The sequence below is a fragment of the Falco biarmicus genome, chromosome 2, assembly GCF_023638135.1.
Source record: "Falco biarmicus isolate bFalBia1 chromosome 2, bFalBia1.pri, whole genome shotgun sequence".
Taxonomy (NCBI): Eukaryota; Metazoa; Chordata; class Aves; order Falconiformes; family Falconidae; genus Falco; species Falco biarmicus.
In genome coordinates, this window is record NC_079289.1 from 89,977,984 (window position 1) to 89,999,700 (window position 21,717).

Sequence of the window (21,717 nt, forward strand, 5' to 3'; positions counted from 1 at the left end):
GATGACTCACTCAAAATCCATGCCAGTGACTATGGAGTGGTGAGGGATAAGTCTAGTTGTTCTGGCAAGACCTCACAAATACTGTTCCACAAGAAGGAGCTTTTATCCCCAGCAAGTCTTTGACCACAGCTGGCTGAGAGGAAATCATAGCCAATGCTTGGAGGGGAGACTACAATTTGTGCATCTCCAAGTCCCCTAAGAGAGGCACTGGCAAAGGCTGGAGGGTAGGCAAAAAATGAGAAACAGAAAAGCTGAATTGAAATACTTTAGCAGCAGGCTATTGTCTTTAAAATATTCATGGTTTTGTTTCATTAAATTTTTCCTACTTCTAATTAGAAATGGATGGGCAAGTTCTGTAAGAATGATTTTGGTATAAAAAGCTGCTACTCCATCAGCGTGTTCCCACATGGGAGTTGCATAAGTCTCCATTCTCTCATGTTGTGTGGGCTCACCAGGAGAGACAATAAGATCATTTGGCTTCTGAATAAAGCAGGGTACCATGAAGGAGAAATATAGTTTGGGGCTGAACTGACATTTAACTAGTGTTTGAGGAAAATTCAATAAAACAGAATTAATTTTTTTTTTTCAACTTGGGAAATACTCTGTCAACACAAAACCTTTCAACACTCACACATTTTTTTTCTCAGTATTTCTGTTCAGCAGCAACCAAAGAAATTCTTTTTTGTTACGGTGTTAAAGAAAAAGACAGATTTGAATATCCCCCAATATGGTAATTCTGATATTACTAACTCCCAAATCACTGAAGAAAAAAGACCCCATCTGCAGCCAGACCATGCACTCAAAGTGTCTCCTGTGCTATGAGACCTTCATGTCTTCTGCAAAGGGAGAGCTCTGAGTGAGCAGCTCTGTGGCCCCAGCTGGGAACACATCAGTACAGGCTCAACAGCAGCAATCTTTGCTTTGCTTTTTCTGCAGCTAGGAATTTTGTTCCTGGATAGCTGCATGAGGAAAACACTCTTTGATATTTAGGAAAACACTCTTTGATAAAACATAAGGGCACATGAAGTGTACCATTAATCCAGACACTGGAGTGAGGCCAGCTGAAGAATCAGCCTTTAAATTTTTTTGTAAAACTTTAACTTTCCCAAAAATATTAGAATATAACTATTCTAGATAAACTTAATAAAATATCTCACCTAAAACGTTTAGTTGCAAATTCAGGGTACTTGCATCCAGAGATGCAGGGTTTTGTATAAATGATATAAATATTTGTTTCAGGTAATGAATGGACTCAAAAAATTACAGATTATTTTTATAAATTATAAAAGAAGCTAAATGCATATAGTATGTTCCCTATAAATTGTTCAGTGCTATTCACCACCATATCTCGATTTCCATTTGTCAATGACAGTGAAAATTATTAAATTGAAACCCTTGCAAAAGAGTTTCACTAGGAGTGAGATTAAGTCAGAGTCACCAAAGGGAAATTGAAATAGCCCCTCCTTTATATCTGTTTCTCTGCAGCACAATTACATTTCAATAGTTTTGTTTAGCATGTCTTTTATATATTGCTCATTTGGGGCCTGCTGAATAATTACATGGGAAATACTGTGCTGTTACTGGAAGAAGTTTCTTGCAATTGCAAACAGCAGGAAAACATAGTTAAAACCTGATAAAATATTGTTATTTTTACTGCAAAATAACTAGTAGCTATTACTGGTGCTCCTTAGAATTCATTTAATTTACTTTGCTTTCAGTTAGGGTTGTGCATACAGAAAAGTTTGCTTTGGGTTTTGCTGCTAGCTGAAAAAAAGCAGAGTGAGAGATACAGCACTTCAATGCAGTATTTATGGAAAAAACCACCACCTATTACTGCTGGAGCTAGTAAAACTGCCTGTGGCTAACGTTGCTTAATATTTGCCATTAGCCCTGTTTTCATTAGTTTATCACTACGCAGAATTGCTCAAGCTGATATTTGCCATACTTGCCTCTGCCTTAGGTAGGGTTTTTTGAAATATTTCAACAATAATTCCTCAGCTGTTTCCAAGAACAAATTTAGGAAGAATAAGTAACATTTAAGTGGTTTCTGCTTCTCTTGGGCAGCATGCTAAAGACTAACAACGGGCTAACAGTTCGAGCTGTGTTGCCTCTAGGGAAATGCTACTCATTACCCTCTGCCAGGAGAGCGCATTGTAACACATCTGTCTCTCTGGAGGCCACATCAGGATCCAGAGGGACTGGTGAGGATAGGGGTGCACCTTGGCAGGACCAAACGGACAGAGGGTGTGGACCCAGCTGCCTCTGGAAGTTCAGATTCAGCTGGGTAGAGGGGAGCTGGCAGCAGAAGAGGGTGGAGGCCAGGATGACCTTCCCTTCCTCCCCCCTATACAGTGGCAGAGCCGTGGGGACCTCTGTCCATCTGGCACGTATCCAGGGGAGTTACCAGCGTGGCTTCCCGGCCAAAGTGCCACACGGTGGCACTGGGTTCCTGCAACCGCCCCGGGAGCGTGATTAGTGACAGAAGATTGCTTTAACACGTCAACGGAAACAAACGGTGTGGTTATCCTCAGCACAGTGATTGCAGCTGCCGCCTAAATCCGAACCAAGTGCTCAGTCCCACAGGCAGTCACTGGCTTCCCGGTGTTAGTGCCACAGCTGTTCACGCCAGGATGCCCATCACTTGGAGTGAGTCACTAACCCTGGAAGTCATTGGTATTCAGACCCATTTGTTGGCATGCTCCTTGGAAGCTGCTGCTACATATTCACTTGTCATTCCTGGCAAGACTCCCCTCAGCAGCTAGAAGCTGGTTTTGACCCCTCTCTGCTCCTGGCACACAGTCTGCCTGAAGGAACCTGATGTCTGAGGTCAGAACCTCGTGGCATCTGCTCCTGCCCATGGACCATTCCCTGAACAAGCTCCCAGGATTATGATGGTGGAGGCATTGTCAGTCCTGCTGACCATTTAACATAGTCAGTAGTAGGTACGTTGTGGTGGGCCAAGAAGCGGCTAAATGGTCGGTTTCTGAAAAAAAAAAACCAAACTTGCTCAGGTCCAGTTTTTAATGTTTCTCTAAACCATCTTATAACAAGCACGTTCCTCTTTCTGCAGGCTGCACAAAGCTGAAACATCATTTGGGACAGCACAGTAGAGTTAAGGCAAAGTAAGGTAGTGAAGTCCTCAGGAAGGGTCTGGGAAAAGTCCTTCCACTGCTAGTTGCTACTGCTGGTGAAATTAGCAGCTTTGTATCTGTCTCTCAAGCAACTGAGGACTCTTACTTTTTTGACAGATGGATAATGGAAGAGGCTGCAGACAGTCAGCTCTGATATGGTTAGGGATATGACCTGATGCCACTCCTACCCTGTTAAGCCCACTGCCTTTCAGAATAAATTTGTCAGGGCTGTGTTTGTGCTGGAGCTGTTCATAACCTTTCCAGCATGCAGAAAAAACCCCCAAACCCTCACGAATTCAGAGTTTGCTAGCAAAGGGTTGTGTAAATCACTGGCAAGGCATGAGCTGTTTCTGCTGTCCAGTAGTTTGTTCACCCTACCGGTAATGACCATGACCATTTTGTCATGTTGGACTGGGAGTCATCCTAACTGCTAATTAAAGTTCCTCTTCACGTGACATCTTGGGACTTGGTGTTACTTCCCTTCCATGAAAATGCTTTGTTCCTTTGCAGCACAGACAAGGAATGTTCTTAGAGACTCTAATGACTAATTCACATGTGCTTTTAATCACCTCTCTTTTTGAATTTATCTAATTACTTTGAGCAAAAGATTGATCATATTACCCGTCTTCAGAGTTCAGGCTATTTCTACGATTAAAGATGATATTTCTGCAATTAAAACTGACTTTAAAATGTGAGCTGGTGTGTTTTCCTTTGTATTATTCTTATTTCCTTCTCCAAAGAATTTTCTTCTCTATGAGTGAAAAGAAGACCTGTGCACAAAACCAGACAGTAGTTTTATTACTAACTTATTTTTGCTTCCTTGGAAGAAATGCCATCATTTTGTATTGTACTTTTTTTCTACACCTCTCATTACTGTTAGATAATTTCAAACCTATTTGTAAAAACATTCAGCTTTTATATTGTTGTGAATCTCAACTTAATGCAGGCTGTCTGTGTTCAAAAAGTATCTTAAGCTGGTCTAAGCTAAGTCTGTCGGATGAGCTCTGATGAATTTTTCTCCAGTTTTACCAACCCATGTCCACCCTGTGACAGTCACAGGACCCATCAGAGGTTTTTATCCTTATTTTAGGGGCTTCAGAGGGAACATGCCTTCTGCCCCTGAACTGCAGGTTGTCATTTGCTACTTTGGGCACAGCAGCAAATGCCACGTGAAGTCCCCGGGGTCTGGGGTGGTCTGAGAGTGAGCGCTCCCCCCTCACTGTGTGGCACTGAGGCGCAGAAAGCAAACCCCAGCCAGTACCTCTTCGCATCAGCCTAACACCTGAGCAGGCATTTGGACTGATGCTGTTGAAAGCCAGTTGGGTTTCTGGCTGATGGGGATAATTAAATGTTGTGCTTATAACATGGGTGTAGATGAAAAACGCTATTTTTAATACCTTGGATACTGAGGCTAATTCCATCTGTCCCCACAACTGGTTGGAAAACAACGGAGAGATTTAGCAACCCCCCTCGAGTGTGGAAATCCCCATGCAGTTTCTAACTCTTCCTGGGGAAAAAAAAACAACTTTAGAAAGATCACTTCACAGTTATCTTAATCACATCTTCAGTACTTAGTATGACCCTCAAATGATATTTTTTTCCCCAGCATCTTGCATTACATGAATAAAATAGTTTGCTAATCATATGCCAATTCAAATGATTTCTATTTGGTACAGTTTAATATTAGCATGCTTTGATAATTGCTAGAATATAATTTATTCCAATCTGTATCTGCATGTTCTACAGGTGATAATCCATGGCCTTTTCCTTTCTCTGTCCCACGGGAGACAATGACCTTATCACTTCTTTCCTTCTAAAATCCTGAACTGTTCCCCAGATACCAATTGCGTTTCCTTTCAGATTTGTCTGATTGATTGATGGAATTAAACTAAACCCAGAGCAATTGCTCTCAACCTTTATATAGCAACTGGGTTGTTGCTTCTATTTCAGACCTGAAGCGGAACTGGTGTTCCCAAAAGAAGGGCTGTTGTGCCAAATGCCTGTCTGCTTTTCCCAGGGACTAGTTTTACTTCTTCCCCAGAAGCCTTGCCTTACATATGCTCCATTGGAGCTCCAACACTACCAGCCCAGAGTCTCCCCTATTCTAGACAGAATCTACTTCATATTGATTGGTACAAAGAAAAACAGGTTTTGAAGATTGCAGTCTCCGGGATGCTAGCCAAAACTGCCTGTGTCCCATCAGTACACTGCAGCATAATGTGCAAGCTTCGGAAAGGAGTAATATATGAAGTCAAACACATCATTTTATTATGTTAAGTTCATAGCATGAGTCTAATTATTAAAAGCATAGCAACAGTTTAATATTAAAAGAGCTCTATTTTATGCTTTAAAATCGGTCTGCTTCCAGAAAGTGAGGTAGGATTTCACTGTGTGTTTTTGTAGGAACTTGGTTCAGATTCATCTGCTAGCATAACATGCCCTTTAGAACTGATGAATTTATTTCTTGTACCACAGTGGCTGTACTGCAGATAATACTGGGATAATACTTTGATAATCAAAATCACAAGGTTTTTAAAGTCATGCTATTTCACTTTATTGCACGAGGATGCAATTCCCATTACAAATTCACAGACACTTCCAGTATCTGAGTCATACGGGGAGGTATTGCCTTGGGAACCTCAATTATCCAGATGCAGAAGAAACTTAAAATATTTAATGAAAGGAGAAGGAAAAAAATATCTGAGATTTCAATAGTGCTTGTTATGCCCAGTATTCAAACACTGATGTCCATCATTCACCCTTTAGGATTTAGAAGGGAGACACAGCATCTGTTGGGGCCTCCTCTAAAAAAATGGGTCTTTCCTTCTGTAAGGTGCCTCCTCCAAGGTCAGGATTAGTCTCTGTTGTAGTTCAGTTTTACGATATGAGGTGGTTGTATTTCAGTCTGGGTAAAAAAAAAAAAAAATGAAATCTTTATTGGCACACTCAAGAACAAAGAGGAAATAATTCCAGAAAGGTTGTAAAGGCTCAGACATCTCAATAAATCAAGGTTGGAAACCTCCTTCAGTTGGCACTAGACTTCAAAATTACAGCTTAAAAGCCAAATACAGCTATCGGCTGCACCATTTGACTTTTCACTGATGTGTATCTGCTTTCAGATGGTGAAGTCAGAAGCAGAAATGGCTGTACTTGTCTTTCACTCACTTTTCTTAAAGGGTTAAAAAGAATTCAGACTTTCATGTTGGGGCTGTTTTAAGAGAAGTGTCACCTATCTCAATTGAAAGAATCTGTCTAGGCCCTTTGGGAGCCCTTCTAATCATAGATGTCAAGGTGTCCTTGAGCTTTGAAGCAAATGCTGCTTTCTGGTTCAATATATTGTACATTACAGATGATTGCTTTATCTTTCCATCCAAAGGTACATTTTCAGCTTTTGGTCACAGGTGAACTTTAATTATGTTACCCCTTCTAGAGATGAAGGCTCTATAAGCACCTAAAAAGACAGACATAATTCATTTACAAGTACACACACCATGAATTTTCTCGTTTTAAAAGTGACTTTTTTCCAAGCAATGGGTTCTTCTCTCCCAGTATTGTGTTCACTTGAGCATGGACTTCATGAGAACCCTTTGATCACGGTGACAGACTTACTGTTTTGTACTCGCTGAACTGACTGTATGAATGTCTTGCCTAAAGAGGTCTTAGCTACATACTTCTTTGACATGATAGTCAAAATAAACTCTTCATGGTGTTGGTTATTTTCTCTGTGTTTTGCAGTACTTAATTCTATGAGTGCAAAAATCATCAGGAAGAAATGTGGGTGCTAGGAGAACATCCTAAATTCATAAACATACCAGAAAGAATTATTTTAACATAGCTACAAATCAGGTAATAAAGTATTGTAAACAGAAGTGATATTGGTCAGGCTTTCTAGCACAGATGATCTCCTTTCAGTCTGAAACAGAAGCATAGATCTTTCGACTAAGTAGAGTGGAGAACATTTGTTCTAAGTTTAACTTAATTATGTTGTTCAATTAATTAGTAAAAGCTGGATTTCTAGAGCATATAGGTGACCTCCCAATCATGGGGACTGAAATTCTGGTTTCACACATTGCCTTCAACATAAAGCCATTAAACACCGCTCTCTCCTCGTGTACCAGCACCATCCTTCTAGACACCACAATGACAATAAGCATCGCTAACCTCGCGATTGTCAGGCTCCCGTGGGCTGACACAACTACCTCCACAGATCAGCCATCAGCTGCAAGCCACCAAAAAGTCTATGGTGCAGAGCCAGGCCCTCAGGTGCTACCGCGATTGCTCTTTGCAGAGCACTTGTGGCCCCCCCTCACCAGTGAAAAGGGACCTCCACCCAGGGAGGGCTTTCCTCCGGGCTGAGAAATTATACTGCTTTTGTCAACAGCTATGGTGATGCGTGTCCCTGCACATTGCCCTCACTTGCATTCCTGAACCATCACAGCTATAATGACACTGCTACCACTTATTTAACCTGTCAGAGTATTTTCTACATAACAATATAATAATAATAATAACAATATAATAATAATAACAACAACAATAATAATAATAACAATAATAATAATAATAATAAAAAACAATAACAACAACAGCAACAACAGAAGTTCTTAAACTATCAACCCAAGGTACTGTGGTAAGTTGTGCTGATGGACTTTACTGTTTATGAAGTACACCTTTTCAGTTCTAATGTGCAGGTGTTTTCCATGCTCGTCAGTACTATGTCCAAGAAGATATACCAAGATTTTAAATGAAGACATACAGAATTCCTCAGGATGTTTTGCATCTTATCTATCACTTCCAGAGGGATATAATTTATGCACAGTGCTCCCTTTAACAACGTTAGTTACTTTTTTTATTTGATTTTAGCACTTTTGAAAAATACCAGGCTCTTAACAATAGAACTACACAAAGATTTATGTGCAGGTCACCTTCTTAAGTCTCTGAGAGATTATATTCAATGAATAAATTGCAACAGCATGAACATTACAGAAATCTTACATACCAGCAACAAGCATGTATTGTACAAGAGTATTTTAGGGATGACAAGACAGGATAGGCACTCTGATAGCTGCACTGGCTGAGCTCCTAAACCCCCATTCCCAAGTAAAGGTTGGCAGCAGGTACAGTCAGCCATGGCTCAGATCACCAAAGGCAGCCTACTCACATGCTCTGTTTGACCACAGATTAAATTGAATGTGAATAATAAAACCTTCAAAGAAAGTTTCTTTGTGTTTTCCCAAGAAAGTGACTCGTCTAAATTCTGGTGGAACCAGTTCTTTCAGCATAAATTAATACTATATTTCCCAAAATTTTGTATGTTATTGAAGTGATTATATATTCCACATGCATTAATTCTGCAGAGAGGCATAGATTTTGTCTTCTGTGGCCACCAAACACCTAGGCCTGTTACAAAACCATAATAACATGCAAATGAAATTTCAGTTTCATATCAGATATTGTATACTGTATGCATGCACTGCTTAACAAATAGCATCATCACTGCATCTGTACTTGGAACAGTTAATTTTGATTTTGTTGCTGATTTAGGACAGAACACCAGCATATCACTGACATATTACAAAATCAGATTCCACTTCTCAAATATTTAATTGCATTTCCCTGGCTGCAGTTGTGTACGTCATCCAGGTCATGCAGGTTGAGTGCCATTACTGTGCTTGGAGGTGATAACAAAGTGAAGTACAAGTCTTCCAGGCTTTCTTCCATCTCTGTATTTCCAAAGAAGAGTAGGTACTCTGAGCCATTTATCTGGAAGTAGTTTCTCACATAATTTTATTAAAGAGAAAGCTTTTACGTTTTCAGCAAGTAAAATATCCCAAAGACCTAAAACTATGAAAGGAACAAGCTAAAACATAACATATGTAGGCCTTTTATATAGAGAACACGTAGTGTCATGTGCTTATTCTCACTTTTCTTTGTGCTGTTGAACATCACACAAGCCAAACAAAGCATAGTTAGCCAGTATTTGCTTGTTGATATTGCTGATCATAGAATCATGAATCATTTAGACTGGAAAGGGATTTTAAGATCATGGTGTCCAACTGCTAACCTAATATGGCCAAGTCCACCACTGAACCATGTCCCTAAGTGCCACATCTACATGTCTTTTGAATACCTCCAAGGATGGGGACTCAACCACTTCCCTGGGCAGCCCGTTCCAATGCTTGACAACCCATTTGGTGAAGAATTTTTTCCTAATATCCAATCTAAACCTCCCCTGGCATAACTTGAGGCCATTTGCTCGTGTCATATTGCTTGTTACTCTGGTAACAAGCTTGATAATCAAGTCCCTGACTTACATCTGAATTACAAAAAATATTGATCCTTCACAAAAAGGAGAGATCAATTTAATTAGCAGATACTAAGGTATCATCGTATGCCTCATCCCATTAATTTCGTTGAGTAAATGACGCATTTATAAAATGTTTCAGAGAACTTGTGACTGGCAGCTGTGAAAAAGCAGGCTGTGTTTATGTGTACTTTCTTCATCTGATTGTTTTGATTGTGCCATTCTACTCCACAATAATATTAAAAATAAGTTCAGATATCAGTCTCAAAGTTTATATGAAGAGAAAGAAGAAAATCATAATCACATTATCGTGATATTCTCTAGACTATTATTGTGACATAAACATGAAACAGGTGTTTATTTGGAAGATGAGTCTAAGCCACCATCCAAGATCTATATCTTTTTGTCAAATGATGATAATTTAAATTCTTATATGTGCAAAGATCCTCCTCTGAGGGTCAAAAAAGTCTGTTTAATTTCTGAACACAGTCTCTTTAATTTATTTCAGGTTGCTCCTTTGACTCTTCAGTTTCCAAAAGAAAAGGAGCTATCCAAAATTCAAGGATACTTTTGAAATCTTGATCTACTGATATAAAGTACATGATTTGGAATTTGTATTTTGATTGGGAATAAAAATATCTTCTCTGTATTGGCAATTTCCAGTTTCATAGAAAGAGGGAGTATTAACTGCAGTATTCAGACATAGAGTTCTTCTTGTCAGTTAACCAAGTGTGTTAATCACAGAAAATAATCCTGCAACAGTAGACCACACAGACATACCATACGGCTTATTTTTAATTCTCAAGCATGCTAGATTTACATCCGCGCCATATTGCTTTAAGCTCAGCCTCACAGCAGCCTTGTTTTCTAGCTTTCTAACAATTTGACAGCTAGTTGAGATTCACAGTGGTGATAACGTTAAAACAGTTAAAGCTATCACAACTGAGGAGAAAGAAACAAGTTCTTCTGCCTATTCTACCGTGTAAAATTCAGCCACTTCACGTCCTAAACAACTTATGAAGACTCGATGAAGATATAAATATACTTCTTTAACAAGTATATGTGCTCTTTAAAAACACACTTAGTATGTGCTATTATTTATTACTGTAGTTATCCTATTGTTATTATTCTTATATCCTATTCCTGCCAGTCACTGGCCATATAGGCTTATCAAAGGGCACACTGTACCTTGCTCTAGCATTCTTACTGGGAAGCCAGTGAGAAGAGTCAGGCTCCTGACGTCTCCAGACTCCCTCAATAGGTTTCCACATTACTGTGATGAGAGTGAGTGAAAATCTGTTCTCCATTGTGAAAGTTCCTGTGAGTCCATCTTAGAGACAAAATCTTGGAAGCCAGTAATTTTTGATTTTTCAACTCCGCTTTTATGTAAACCTTGGAAAAAATGGTTGTCAAGTGTCTGAAAACCAAAAACCAGAAAGAATCAGGGTGGTCTGGAAAACCCCTAGAAGCACAGTTATAAAATGCATTTTAACAGTGGTTTTTAGGTGGATGACTTCCATGTTAAACATGGCATTTTTAGGACACCCTTACCACAGTGTGTTAGGAGTTCCATCTACCTTTCACATCAACAAGGTGTACTACAGAAAGCAGTCCCAGGGTTTTGAAGCACTGCAGCTTCCCCAGGACAGAAATCAGTGTTGGAAGGTGGATCATAAGACCTTAACACAAGACATTTAAAGCACTTTTGAAGTTTGAGAGCAGAATAAATTGTCTCTAAAAGCAACCAAGGAAAGTTGCCATCTAAACTGAAGATATGCTAATGTGTTCTCACAGATTTGACAAGAACAAATGCACCGTCATGGAAGTATAAGGCATTCCTTGTTGTCTAAGTTACTGGGATTTCTTTCCATCTAAAAAGCCCTGACTTTTAGCTCTCATGTGCAAAAGAAATCCAATGGTTAGCATAAACCTGGGGTTTTCTGCATTCTATGATAGTCTCCCTGATAATTAAATGGCAGAATTTTGAAATGCAAAGAAAAATTGAAGCTGACAAATACATTGAAAGAGAGATACGAAATATTCTCAAGGTAATATCACTCTATTTTACATCCTGCAACCCCTTAATAGATACTGTTATTCTAGTAATCATGCCCATCATTTTTCAAAACCTGTTAAAAAATCTTAGGCAGTGTTATTAAGAAGTAGTAAAAGCCATGGAAGAGTAGAAGTGCAGCAAACTTGCAAAAAAAATGAAATACTTTCTCCAGGATATCCTAGTTCTCTGCAAGTCTCTTTCCAGTTCCAGCAATTAACCTTGCTATGCAGTATCATATCATATTTGGGGGCTTTTTTCAGCACTCCTTTGATTTTGTTAAATTGGGAAATATGTCTGGATGAAGAGGGAACATGGTCTAGCTGGAATGACATTATTAGTAGAGTTGAAGAAGGAGACAGTTTGTGAATGATAACTAGGGATTACGCAGAAAGAATTTAAGTACCAAAACTAGCAAAGACATTGTGAGGAACACTGAAACAAAGATATTGCATTTATAAGTAGCCTAATAGCCTAGATTTCATTTGCCATTGTATAGTCCTTCAAAGATTTCAATATTGTAAAGATACATTCCACTGGATCCTTTTACATAAAAGCTTTACTGATTTCTTTAAAGATTCAGACTGAATTTTCATTTTCATTAACTGCTTTCACATCACATTTTGATATCCCAGGTTAAATACTTTCTTGGAATTTCTTAATTAAGAATAAAAGTAATGTACTTTCTAAGTATATTCTGCCAGATTTCCAAAGAGATTGAGGCAGTCTCAGAGGCAAATCAGTACTTTAGACACATATTAACTTTGCAAACAGCTAGAACGGTTTGAGACTTTACAGAGTCCCGTAATTATTGATTCCACACTGCTACTTAAAACTCATTGCCAAAATCTGACCTCTCCACTGCAGGGGAGGGACTAGAGATCCCCCAGTCTCTCCAGCACAACCCAGCTCCATGTGTCAGGTGGGACAGGGAGGAGGCGGCAGGAGTAACACGGCCACCGACATGGTGCTGCAGGTACAGCTGTGCTCATGTCTTCTCTTCCAGCACTGAGCACTGGGGCAGATAAATTACCTGACTTGCACAGCCTGGCATTTTGTCTGCAAATGACTGAAATAATGTTGTACCAAACATCTGGCCTTTTCTGCCTGGCTGCTTGAGATCTCAGTTTGATTCCCGTACGGTCAAAGACTACTCTGTGTTGTGCCAGGCCACTGAAGAGCATTTCCTGCACACATTTGGGGACCACTTTGGAAATAAATGACTGAAAAATCTTTATCACAGATTTAAAAGACTGTAATTGATTGGTTAGGTTTCTCTTTCTCTTTCTCTTTCTCTTTCTCTTTCTCTTTCTCTTTCTCTTTCTCTTTCTCTTTCTCTTTCTCTTTCTCTTTCTCTTTCTCTTTCTCTTTCTCTTTCTCTTTCTCTTTCTCTTTCTCTTTCTCTTTCTCTTTCTCTTTCTTATCTTTCTCTTTCTCTTTATCTTTATCTTATCTTTATCTATTTCCTCTTCCTTTCCCTTGCCCTTTCCTTTTCTTTCTCCGCTCTTCTTCTTCTCCTTCTCCTCCTCCTCCTCTTTTTTCTCTTTCTTTTTTTCCCTTCATGTAGCATATTTTAGTAATATAATGTCTCACTTTTCATCTTAGTCCATAACAAGACTGATGAGCCACTGAAACCAGCAGCAGGATTTTCCAGCCACCCTTGTTCTCCACATGTAGGACTCTATGACCTCTGGAGGCCAAAGTGAGAAACTTTTGAAATTCTTACCATGTGTTTCTGCAAGAAAAGGGTAGAACTGCAACCAGTATAAACCAGTGCTCTCCATTGCCATTAATTAGGATATCCTGCTAAGGATCAGTTTTAAGATACAGAAAAGAATGGAGAATGGAGGAATTTGGAAAAGCTTCTTTTTGGTTTTATCAAAGTCCAAATGTGCCTGATACAAACAGAAAGGCGGTACCTGTGGCTCTGCTACAACGTACCTTGAATGTGTTGTAGGACATATTGAAATAGCAAGGATTTAAGTAAGATTTTGCAGGTTTTCTCATGCTCTTTCGTGCTACAGAGATTCAAGTAAGTTTACAAAACCTTTTTTCCAAGTCTGATCTCTTGCTATTGTACTTGTCTTATTTGGCTGCTTTGCTAAACTCTGTTTTAATAATTTCTTTACTATAGAGAGGTTTAAATTGTTGTAAACATGGGTTTCGGTCTGGTTCTCCTTTCCTTAAAGACAGCGAAAATCAGTCATAATCGGTGTCAAATGATAAAATAGGCAGAAGGTGCACTCCAAAGAGACTCAAAAAGGAAATTTCACAGCCTTAGATATTCAGTTAAAATTTTGATTAAGCTAATCCTGAATTTAGTGTTTAACCTTAAACAGGTGCTTACGTTCTACTGAAACATGGAGGGTTTAAGCACCCACCGAAGTCAAGCCATGCTTAACAGCTTTGCAGAATCAAAATTATACTTGTATTTACCCTGGATGAGTTAATTCCCAGTATTGTCTCTATAATTTACATGCTTTAAATGTCTTTTAATACTTACTTTCACCATTTATCCTTCTGACACTTGTCTTTTGTCTTGCCAGGCTTTAGTGCTTAAGATAAGAGGGGAACCTTTGAACAAGCAGTCTGACTGTCTGCACGCAAAGGCTTGATATTGGCCCCGTTATCCCTGCCTGGAGACCGTTTACTCTTGGTTAACTGAAGCATAGCTTCCAGAAAGCCACTTAATCCTGACTTGTAGTTATCAAATTTATTCCTCTAATGTCTTGCTCCAGTGGTCAAGGCGTGTCATTCTTAGAAGTTTGTGCCTTATTTCTCAGCTGACTGTGTCTGGCCTCAGTATTCAACCATTGACTCTTGATGTGCTGATCTTTGCTAAAGTTGAGAGTCCTTTTGCATCTTGCTCCAGGAAGGAGCTCAATTCATGTAATTTCTCAGTTGTCTCCTTGACAAGCTAAACAGACTGTCTTAGTTTTTCACTGTAAGAAATTTTAATAATTTTAAATTAAATTTAATTTCATTTAAACTAATAATTTCCAATCAATTTAATATCTTTTGTGGTCCCAAATAATTTTACTTTCTTTTTAAAATGTAGGCACCAGAACTGTTACCTTCTGTAGTAATATTCAGTTTTTCATTTAAGATACTTAAATTCTTTTCAAAGTTCCTGGTGCTGGGATAGAGGATGTTGTTTCTTTGCATGGCCTGTGTCCCGCATTCCTGTGCATATAGCTTTTCTTTTGGCTCTTTTAAAATGATTTGGACTCAACTTGTGGTCTACGGAGAGCATTCTCTGTTGGTGCCCTGCCCTCAATGCTGTAGACATCATTAGATGCATTCCTGTATGTAGGCTTAAACCAGCCAAATTATATTAGGAATGATTTTATATTTGCTTCTAGAACACAAATAGAAATGATGAAGAGTATCACTTAGCACTAATTTTGGTGAAAACCACTTAAGAGATGCCCTCCTGGATTGCCCTTTGAGATCTTAAAACAGTTTAGTGTAAGGTTATTGATATTGTACAGTGCCAATTTCTCAAATGGCCTTGTGTGATGATGTTAACAAATCAAAAATACATCATTACCTCTATTATGTATATATAGCAGAGAAATCAGCCAGCAAGTAACCTTGCTGAAAAATGAAATCAGGCTTGTTGTAATCAAATTATGTCAAGTGACTTTCATGGGTTTGATTGTTATTAATTAATTTTTATATTTGCTTGGGGTTGAAGTCAGAATAATTTTCTACAGCTGCCCACAACAGGCTGCTGGTCAGGTCTGAACACTGACCATGGAAATTTTGTTAAGCGCTATGAGTTAACAGTAACAAAGGTGTGTACATCTGTCAGAGGTCTCCTTGCCTAGTTCTTTTATATTGATAGTTACTCAGGCCAGCTAGTTTAAAAATAGCTGGGAGATGAAAATAACATCTTTGGTTTAGTCACTTTTAAATAATAACAAATCTTCTTTCTTCATGGATTAGTGAGCTATACTGTTTCCAAGAAAAAATTATTATTATTTGTTGAAAACTCTACTATTTTCCTTCATTACTAGTTGTGCTATCATTCTTCTGTCTCATGACAGTACATTTAGTATCACTAATATTTCTTTTACTCATAATATAGTTGTTTTAATTCCATATCACCATTCACACTGCCACTCAATCATATTTTTCCCAAGTTCTTCCCTTTTGACTTCCATTCTCATTTTTCTGTTCTCCAAAAGCTTACACTGGGTTTACACTGACTGCTGTCTATTCTCCCTTTCCTCTTTGCAACATTTGTTGCTTAACTATCATCTTCATCTTCATTTTTCTGCTGAACTAAGGGGAGCTTTTAGGAAAGCATGACATCTTTTCAACTGTACATCCATGGCTTTTTAATCATCTAATGTAAGTTTCTAAAGAGTCCTCTGAGAAGCCTGCAAAATGAGATGGCCAGGCAGAAAATAATTCTCATACTTTCCATCAGCTTGAGAAAACTAACCCTTATTCTCTGTTTTTCCACACGGAATGTAGGCAGATTGTGATTGCTGATCTCCAGGCTTTGCCAGCTTCCTCTCCAGTGACTAAATTTTTATTTTTTTTAAAGCCAACACAACAAAGCTTGCAACAGAATTTCTTTGTGTTGGACACAATATTGTTGCTGTGAGAATGTACTATCTATCACTTTGGGAGGGTGGTGATGGTGAATGCTACAGGCTTACTACAAGCTCCCTGGGTGAAACCTACAATCCTTCCAACATTTTTTTTCTTCTTTCTCTGCATTGGGAACAAGTGCTCAGAAAGACAACCATACTGCTTTCCTGCTCGATCTGTGCCATGTCCTGTAGCAGCCACCCCTGCCTGTCTCCCCCATCTCAGTTTCCCCTCCAGGGTTTTGTCTGACACACACCAGATGCTGTAATTCTGCATTTCTCTTGGCTGTGCTGTACTGAAGCAGCTCCAGGTCCCATAACTATCTGCATTACTGCCTGGGTCAGGAGGAAGAAATAAGCAGCGAGAGGTGGGCTCTCCAGCTTGGCAGATGGGGGTCCCACAGGGTGTGAGAGAACCCAGCTCAAGTCTGACCTCCTGTCAACATGCAGGGACACAAAACTGTCACCACTGCTTCAGAGTCCACCTTTGGACTTAACTGGCTTGATACCCTGTCATTTTCTGGGGTGGCATAACACCAAGCTGAAGTCCTCAGCTGAGTTTGGTTTGGACTATCTCCCCTGGGCAGCAAGGTGAGGAGAAACAGTACACAGCTTGCTTCCTTCTGTGAGTACATGCCCAGGAAACCTGCACAAGCTTAGTGTCAAACATCCACCACACTTAATAAGTCATTTTGAATTTCAAAAAATTTTAGACATGGGAAATGAAAGTAGAGCAAAAATGTAGCAGAGAAATGCTGCAAATATTTAAATAGGCACACCATAAGGGCATTTCTTCACAGCACTGCAAAAATCCACTGTTACCAATCTACTCAAAATCTCTACTATTTTGTTTGAAATAATGTAGTGTGTTTATTTTCCTCTGATGCTCTCTCACTTTTAATTACCTTTTGCTTCCTAATAAATTTAGAATAGTTCAACTGAAAACAGCTATACCCACAGCCCCCACTCAATGTCAGAAATCTATATGCAGTCACATCCAGTATTTCAGTTTGCATAACTTATTTGTGACTTGTTATTAAAGCTCCTTGCATAATAAAATTAAATGCAGTTTACATTTGGTAATGTGTCTGTTCACTTGCCTGTAATCAAACTGACAGCTTTTCCTTTAAACAGTCAATCAAGTCTCCAGTTCTTTCTGGCTCTGTTTGTTTGATTGGAGTTGAGATGTCGTAAAGCAGAATGAAATATTTTACAATTTCTGATTACATGCTCTGACTTTTTTAGGACCGCAATTTCTTTCATTCATAAAAAACCCAAACCCTGAATTATTAAAAAAACCCCCTGATTTTAGTTTCACAGTTGATGCTACAGTTACAAAACCCACAATGTTAATTCTAAATGTTTTTTCTCTGTCAAGACTAGCTAAAAAGCCTACACATTAAGATCTTAATTGATTAGATTATTGCAGCAGTTTCACGAGTAAGGAATAATTTTTCCAAGCTATATCCTCTGAATAGAGCTGTATTTAAAGATAAGGCAAAATGATTGTGCTACAAAACAGAATTTAGGAACTGAATGATAAGTCTGCAGCTGGAACAGTAGGAGGTTCTTTGAAGTAAAAAATATTACCAGACATTGTTTATTACTTAGAAATTAAGAACATGTCCTAAGTCTCTTGAAAGGAAAAAAAAATTAGCAATGAACATGAAACACAATAAAATTTTATATTTAATTCATTATAAGGTAGACTCTTCCTAATGTGTAGAAATCATAAAATGGGTTGGAAGGGACCTTAAAGATCATCTAGTTCCAACCCTCCTGCCACAGGCAGGACACCTTCCACTAGACCAGGTTGCTCCAAGCCCCATCCAGCCTGGCCTTGAACACTTCCAGGGATGGGGCATCCACAGCTTCTCTGGGCAACTGTTCCAGTGCCTCACCACCCTCACAGGAAAGAATTTATTCCTAATATCTAATCTAAACCTACCTTCTTTCAGTTTAAAGCCATTACCCCTTGTCCTGTCAATACATGTCCTGGCAAAAAGTCACTCTCCAGCATTTGTGCATGCCCCCTTTAGGCACTGGAAGGCTTCTAGAAGGTCTCCCTGGAGCCTTCTCTTCTCCAGGCTGAACAAACCCAACTCTCTCAGCCTGTCTTCACAGCAGAGGTGTGCCATCCCTCTGATCATCTCCGTGGCCCGCCTCTGGACTCGTTCCAACAGGTCCATGTCCTCCTTATGCTGGGGGCCCCAGAGCTGAACACAGTGCTCCAGGTGGGGTCTCATGAGAGCAGAATAAAGGGGCAGAATCACTTCCATTGACCTGCGGTTCACGCTTTGTTCGATGCAGACCAGAATAGAGTTGGCTTTCTGGGCTGCGAGCACACATTTCCTGGTCATGTTGAGCTTTCTGTCCACCAGCACCCCCATGTCTTTCTCTTCAGGACTGCTCTCAATCCATTGTCTGACCAGCCTGTATTTGTGCTTGGGATTGCCCCAACTCAGGTGTAGGACCTTGCACTTGGCCTTGTTGAACTTCATGAGGTTTGCCCAGGCCTGCCTCGAGGCACAGGCCCACCTCATAACGGCCTCCCTTCCCTCCGGCATGTCAGCTGCACCACCCAGCTTGGTGGTGTCGGCAAACTTGCTGACTCTGCACTCAATCCCACTGTCCATGTCACCAACAAAATGTTAAACAATGCCAGTCCTAATACCAAGCCCTGAGGGATGTCACTTGTCACTGGGCTCCATTTGGATGTGGAGCCGCTGACTGCAACTCTTTGAGAGAGACCATCCAGCCAATTCCTTATCCATCGAGTGCTCCACTCATCAAATCCATGTCTCTCCAGTTTAGAGACAAGGATGTTGTGTGGGACAGTGGCAAATGCTTTGCACAAGTCCAGGAAGATGACATCAGTTGCTCTTCCCTCATCCATCAACACTGTAACACTGTCATAGAAGGCCACCAGATTTGTCAGGCACGACTTGCCCTTAATGAAGCCATGTGCGCTGTCACCAGTCACTTCCTTGTTTTCCATGTGCCTTAGCACAGTTCCCAGCAGGATCTGCTCCATGGTCTTGCTGAGTCCAGGGGTGAGACTAACCAGACTGTAGTTTCCAGGGTCTTCCTCATTTCCCTTTTTAAGAATGGGAGTCACGTTTCCCCTTTTCAAGTCCATGGGAACTTCACCCGACGGCTAAGACTTCCCAAATATGATGGGTAGTAGCTTAGCCGCTTCATCCACCACTTCCCTCAGGACCTGAATAAACATCTCATCAGGTCCCATGAACTTGTGCACCTTAGACGGTCTCCAACCCAATCTTCTCTGACAGCGGGTGGTTCTTCATTCTCCTAGTCCCCGTTTTTGCCTTCTGCATCTTGGGTGCTGTTGCTGGAGCAATTACTGGTGAAGACAGAGGCAAAAATAGTCACTGAGTACCTCAGCCTTCTCCATATCTCGGGTAACCAGGTCTCCCATTTCCTTCCGGAGCGGGCCTACATTTCCCTGACCTTCCCTTAACGACCAACATGCTTGTAGAAGCTTTTCTTGTTGACCTTGATGTCCCTGGCAGATTTATTTCCATTAGGGCTTTAGTTGCCTGTAGCAGATGCCCACTACCACACCCGTCCCTGCCCTCCCTTTAATCCTGATATATAAGATCCTCATCCATCTGTAAATGGAGCTCCATGCACTCCAGCTGGTTTTTGACATAGAAGGTGACACCTCCTCCTCTTTTCCCCTGCCTGTCCTTCCTAAGAAGGCTGCATCACTCCATTCCAACACTCCAGTCACAGAAGCCATTGCACTATGTCTCCTTGATGCCAAGAAGATCATAGCCCTGCAGGGTGTGCACGTCTCTTAACTCCTCTTGTTTATTTCCCATGCTACATGCATTTGCATAAAGGGATTTAAGCTGAGCCCCGAATAAAGCTGACTTACTGGCTGGAGTGCCTGGAATTCCTCTGTACTGCTCTTCAGGTACTCTCCTGCTGACCGGTGATCCTTCTCCAGACTCTGTGCATCTTTTGCTGGCACTGCATCAAACTGGTAGGAGTGGGATGGATTGAGGTTCACCTCCCCCGGCAACTATAATTTAAAGCCCTCTTCACCAGCTTGGCAAGCCTATGACCAAAAACGCCCTTCTTCTTCTCCGTTGAGTGGACCCCATCAGCCCCCATCAGCCTAGGTTTCTCAAAGCAAGTCCCATGGTCTAAGTAGCCAAAGCCCTGGCTGTGGCATCAGTCACGTAACCATTGATTTGCCAGATTCAGATGGCCCCTTCAAACCCTTTCCCTTTGACTGGGAGGGTTGATGACAAAGCTACTTGTGCTCCAGAGACCCTTACCACTGCTCCCAGGGCTCTGTAATCCTTCTTGACACTCCTCAAATGTTACATTTCAGATCAGGTCTCAGTTTCAATTTGTAATATTTGGCAGACTGCATGAGCATCGTACATGGCAATATTTTTATCCTTTTCATCTTACTCTTTGATTTTTTCACATATTATACACAGATACTTAATGGTCTTGCAGATACAGACCTTGTGGGATCCTGCATTCAGAATGTCTCTCAGACATGCATTTGAAATATTTATGAAAGCATTATGAATAAATTTCCTTTCTGTATGTAACCTGGTATAACCACAATACTAGGACAGGTTTTTCTGTTCTGACTCCTTCTTTGGGATGTCACTATTTTTTGGCCTCAAGGCACCTAGTTTCAAGAAGTGATGGGTACTTTGAAGATATCAGTGTTTGAGAATCAAAAATATAGATTACACCACTACCAAGATAGGACTTTTAATAATGATAAATAAACTAAGTATTCAACACAATGATATGCCATATGCATACTGGGAATACATGTCATTTATAAATCTCTTCAAATACACTTCTTTAACTTTATGACATGAACCCTAAAAAAAGTTATAGTACCAGTTTAGGATAACCTTTCTCCATGGACAGTTTAAATGGGACATATTACCAATGGGAGTGGTAACCCCAATAGTATGCATATTCCTATCTTTATAGGCATATGATCTATAAAAGTAGTATTGTGAAGCAGTCTTCCACAAGGAAGGCACAGTGTAAGAAAAAAATAAGAAGCATAAATCAGAATGGTATCCTTTACTTTGAAGTTTCATGAATTAAATGTGTTATGTGATTGAAGGTCTCTTATGAAGGTTTAGATATATATATTCTCATAAGGCTTACTTGACTAGAAATTGCCAAAATCAAGAGAATACCATGTAACCTGCACAATCGGCTGGTTGATCCCAAGAGATGGAGGTGTAAGTACTTCTTACCTAACTTCAGCTACCTGAAAGTGAGGCACCTGAGCTAAACCAGGGAGCTCTGCTCCCCGCCTAGCTAGGGACATGGACCTCCTAAGGCAGTACCTAGCTTCAGGGTCTAGCTGGGGACAGATTAATCACCTTCTCTCCTCCTAGTAGCTACGTAGACAGTCCAGGTCACTACACAGAGTTCATATATGGATTTTGCAGGACTATGTTTATATAACAGAAATCTGACCTGGACATAAAGCCTGGTTTATTGTTGTATTATTAATTAACTGTAAGTACAGTTTTGGCAGCTCCATAAAAGTGAAAATCTTCTGAATATCTAATTGAGTATAATAATTAAACTCTACATTATGGATATAGCATT